Raw genomic sequence first — 6,000 nt, 5'->3', positions numbered from 1 at the left:
GGTTAGCTTCTAAAGAAACACTTGTGATACGGCGCCAGCTCAACATTACCCGGTTTCTAAATAGATAATCACGCTCTCGAATGAATATATAAACATAATTTTTAGAGTTTCAGAATCAATTTTATTATTAACACATTAATTTGGTTAAATACATTATTCATACACTGTTATGTCATGGAACACCTACAAAATAGACGTATCATTTACCATATTCCAAATTTTATCCCCCTTTTCTTGACATCAATAATAATCTTCAGAAATTAAAAAAAGAAGGTTGATTCATCTTTTTATAGACAGAGCTTTTATAAAAAAGAAAATTTTCCGATATATTTAAAATTAATCATATTCCCAATCTGTGCCACTTTCTCCATTTTAAATTGTCTACGAATTGTAAAAGAAAACTTTAATATCTTTATAGAAATCGCTGAATTGCTGTTTTATTTATTATGAGAACATTGAACTGTGTGCATTGTAGTGTAACATTGTTATAATTCGTTGGGTTAACACATATATAACATTTGACATTGAGTACTGTCGATAAAATTCTAATGCTATACAAAATGGTGAATATAATAGGTAATACAATTCACACGAGAATAGGTTTATTTTCCGGCTGTCTACATTGACAACCAATTTTCATACACACACCAATACAATTATCTCATAAACTAGACACCCATGTCAAGTTATACTGGGTGTAAAAGAAACACCATAAGTTTCTGGCCGGAGAGAGAATGGTACGCCATTGTGTAGCGGCCAAAGTTTATTCGGGTGACACTACGGTAGTACCCTCTACTCACTATTCAGCACTCCGTCTGTAAAAAAGTATAATAGAGCATTATGCAAACTACGCGCATAATTTGTCAATGACAAAAGTGATATCAGTAACTTTTAGACGTATGGTGTATAAAGATTAACAAAAAATATTGAAGTCAATGCTTTGAACTACGAACTACCGTATAACATGACGTTTTCGTTTTATTGAAGCTTTTATTGTATTTGTGGTTGCTACGAAGTCAACAAAATTCGTTCAATAAAATAGTGACATCATGATTATTAAAGATAAACCAGAGACATTTCTTCCCTATTTGGAAGTTCTTAACCACGAAATAAATTAACTACGTGTACAATATGATGCTTACAAATATCCCACTTATGATATTGAAAGTACATGTTCGTTACCAATAACATCCTAATATCAATGTTCATCAATTTAAATGTTTAATTGAGGCTATCGTTTGAGACATTTATGCTGGGACAGGCTTTGATTCAGTCTCCTGTAAAGGTATGATTTCCTATATAACTAACTCTACATACTGTATATTACCCAAGTCTGCGATAGTTTTTGCCTTAAGGTTATCGTTTCTCGTTCCAGTTTAAATATCAGCATCGATGGGCGTAACGCCTGGCCTTCGTCTGTACAATGTACTCGGTAAGTGTTCATACTAGCTAATAGACCTTTCTCAAATTATATGCATGCCTGACATTCCTAATTCAGATCGAGGCTTAGTGAGCACGGGCACCGTAGCAACGTATGTACAATTAATGCAACATATCTTACAAACCAAACCGAATTGCTGTTCAATATGTCATGAAAATAGGTTCAATTGCTCATTTTCATCAGGTTTCAATTGCTCATTTTCATCAAATTCTTAATATTGAAGTGTAAAAGAAGGTTGATTATCAACAAAGGCAGAGAAAAGGATGCATCATGTTGAAGATCATTGTAGATTTATCTGTATAACATTACATTATGAATTGTATCATCAGTTGTTTATCTGTTTACATGTGTAGTTTGTTTTCACACATTTAAGTACAAGAGTGGAGAATTCCATACATAAATGGAACAAATATCAAATTAAGTGTTTAGTTCTTTACCGTAATTTTCTAAGTGAACGTGCCGGTTGATGTATATATGCATAACCTTTCCCTAAAAATGAAACAACACTTTTTGTGCATTATCACGAGGACACTAATCTTAGGGCTGATAAAAGCTGATATATTTAAATGTCAATTATTAGAGTGAATTATTTCTAAAACTAACATCTTAAATTCATATTTCTGGTAGATATTGAAAAGCTTAAATAAAGTAACTGAATGTAATGATCTATGGAAATCAATAATCAAATCTGAACAAGGGTTCACTTATTTAGAAGAAAACCAAATATATTTACTGAAAAAATCACATTTGCGATATTTTCTATAATGTATGAAAAAATAAGGCTTTCAATCGCAACCCCTCTTTTTATTAATCATTTTGTTTCAGTTTAAATGGGTGGTATACTTATACTTATATTTAAGGTTTTCTCTTGCTTATGACATATTTGTGAACTGATTTTATAGGATATGTATTTTGTGATCACAACTTCAGGGATAATTTTGTAATTTTAGAGTGACCCTTTGGACTATGATCCTTAGATTTTGAAAACGATCCCTATATTTCAGAAAATTTCTTAATATTTCTTTGTTAATAGCCCCTCTAGCATTGTTAAATACTTAGAAATGACCAACACATATTTCAGTTAAAATAATACTTGCAACATTCTCAATATATCAAGTATAATGTACTTTTATTTTGTGATACATAAAAATGAGAAAATCAGGGCACCACATACAGTATATACAGGGAAGCCTATCTAAACCCAAAAGTACAATGAGAAATTGGGCTTTGTAGCCAAGTGGTCACAACAAAAGGTCATATAATGTAAAATTGACCAATTTGTTTGCGCCATAAAGAAATTGGTCTTATTAAGCAGTTGGTCGTTATACAGAGATAGTCTTTAAGGAATGCTTAACTATAATTAAATATATTTTATAATTTTTTTGCAATATTGTGAACATAATTGGTGTTTGTCATTGTTCACATGTCATAGACAAAGGGTGATTATTGGAGTAAATAAGGATTGGTAAAGGGGACAGCCAGAGCTAGGTGAAATTTGTGATAACAACATAATTTATGTATACCCTAATAGGGAAATTAATGGCAAAATGTGATCAGAGGGGACAGCTGTTAAATATAAACAGACTGAAACCCAAATACTGGCCTAAAGGAAATAAGGGGGAAGGCAACTTGGGACTCTGATAATGAAGGTTAGGAATGGTATTTATGTTATTTAATTGTTTGGTTCATGTCACTTGTTTATTTGGCACCAGACATGTATAATATATAGCATTATTCCAGTTAAGGCAATGAGTACTCATTAAAGGAAACCATTGACATGGATACCTGCATTTTCTTTCCACTCGGCTCTGGGATAAATTATACATGTTTATGCCATAATTCAGCCCCTGATGTGATCAAATTGATCCATGTACCTATATGGGAATATTATGTGAACTTAAATTTGTTTCTCCATCTAATGTTAAGATAAGTAAAATTATTACAACACATTATACTATTACTGCACATGTATTACTACCACCGCTATGCTCACTACGCCTCGTTTTGGTTCAAAGATGAATATTCATGAGCTAATATTAAGAAAGGTCTATGCCCTGTAGAACACACCAATTAGCTAACACTATTCAACTCGGTAAGGCGCGAAATCTTCAGATTCCAATATATTTAGTTTTGTTTTCTAAGGCATCTTCATTGTGGAACGCAATTCAGCCAACTGCGCTACAGAGGATTCTATAGCTAGTTGTCCGGTATAGCTGGCTATATTTCCGTGGGGTTAGTTTAACGCGATTTCGCATGTCATTACTATTATCTTGAAAATTTGATTCGTAAAATATTTAGATTTAATTGACTCATAGAAACGTTAAGGTCAGTTAACGAAAATTCAAACTAGTGAATTTTTTATTTCTTTATTATTCCGCATTAATATCTGCAGGCTATACAGTTTTTATTACAAACAAAAATCAATATCATTTACTACGTCATCCTGTTAAAATAGGCAGTAATACAGGATGTGATGTACTAGGAACTGTATGATGAATACATACGATTCATTTTCAATTAATGTGCTATTTTTATCCTATCAGTAAAGACGCTCCACCACCGAGAGAGCATAAATGATATCCATGACTTGAACAATAATTGATGTTTAATCGTATGTACGTGTTTGTATATTTAACACAAACATAAATATATGAGATTTATACATATTTTGGTATATAGGGCATAGAGCCGTAGATTTTTTTCTGGACGGAATTAAATATTTTTAATATTTTTATCTTAAGTAAAATAGAGAACTCAAACTTTTCAATGATGGTATTGGTGTAATGTAAGTAGCTTCTGTAACTACTTCTTGTTTTTTATAGCGAAACAATACCATTCGTCAGCGGTGTAGCATCTTTAAGAGTGATAAATTGAGGCAGTGACCCTGGTTGCTAATATGACGTTAATTTAATTAAACAGACAAACAATTAAGAGTGATTCATAGAACTTATAATTCCAGCTGCAGTCAAAGATGACAAAAATGTACAGACATGTCAAGATAAATCCAGTGAAGTCGGGTAGCTTTCCTTTTCTAATCCATCCATTTAACAACCTTTAACCTCGACTATAAATACAATTCAGCGTAGTTATTTTCACATAATATTACCGCCCTACAGGGTATGTATAGAGAGGATGGTTTTGTAAGCTGAGAGAAGAGGGTATCAATAACACTATGTTCTCTTTCGGATTTATCAAGCGGCATATTCCTGTTACAACTTCTCGGGTCACTGACCTGTGTTGAAGGGTAGATAGAGAAAAGTGGGTTAACGTACAGTATCATTAGCAAAGAGGAGAATTCGTCTACCGCACATTGTGTATTTAGAAAGAAATAGTAATGAAGTCCGTAATATCTGTTTTCATGACGAGACTTATATGTTATCATACAGCTGTAAAGTAAAAGCGAAATTTACGTCTGACCCTTTTATATTAAAAATCATTATCAAACAAATACTGTTCGATTTGTCGAAATGAATGACACGGGAAGCACTGCGCCACTCTGATTCGATTGATAACACCCGAACGTAATGCTAGAAGAAATCACGTACACCGGCAATACTACCCGATACATTAGTCTTGTGTTTTTGAATTCTCGAAGCTGCTGTTTGTTTTATTGACTTAAGTTTGTAAATAAAAAGGAGCATATTCTCATTGACTTGTATCCAGCAGAATTAATGTGCCGACATAAATAAATCTTCAGGCACTATGGCGATTACATTTATGCAATGCATGTGTGTTTTTACGAGAGTGCTATAATAAAAATAAACAATCATTCAATTCTCATTCGCTATTTTTTTTTACAATTTCTACTTTATAGTCGACAGTGCAGATTATGCAAAACGTTTAAAATTACAGTCGAGGGTTCCTTATCTTTCATAGATATTCAACAATTCTTGTATGAATAAAGTCTACATCACGTGACTAGGGGGTCCAAGCAAAATAAATTACCTGTTTTTGTATGTATTATAAAAGGCAAGAATGTGGCTTCTTCTCCTTTCAAACCAGTTTCATTCTTCGTGTAATGAATCATGGGGAGCTATGACCGTATCCCCAGGAGACGAAGCTCGCGGCTGTTAATCTACTTTTTCTGCGGGATCAACCAGGTAGACAGTGCAGTCATCCAAGACACAATTAGTATGTCATATTAATAAACTAAAATAGGAGGTACAATAATGCAGTTACAATTTTGTATTTCTACTCTATAACATGTTTTTTGTACATGTAATTGATTAAATCCATGTATCTTGTATTTTGTATTCATATCCGTAATACTGAACTTATTTTCAAATCGTCTCTCTGAAATAGTCAGTTAGTCGGGTTGACCGCAACAACTCCGCGGTTAGGTGAATCGACCTAGTGATCATTGTAACATTGAGTAAAACCCTTTCAGTAACAATGTCAACAACTGTATATATTTACATTTCGTCTGCTGTCTCTGTATGCTCCTAATCTTATGCATATAGCTATGGACCGAGACGGGTATTAACACGCTAGTTTTCACGGGATTAATATACGCGATGTCTTACTATTGCGAAAAGTACAAAATATGACACCTTAGATTA

The sequence above is a fragment of the Argopecten irradians genome, chromosome 8 (genome assembly GCF_041381155.1).
Source record: "Argopecten irradians isolate NY chromosome 8, Ai_NY, whole genome shotgun sequence".
NCBI lineage: Eukaryota > Metazoa > Mollusca > Bivalvia > Pectinida > Pectinidae > Argopecten > Argopecten irradians.
This window is presented reverse-complemented; position numbering follows the sequence as displayed.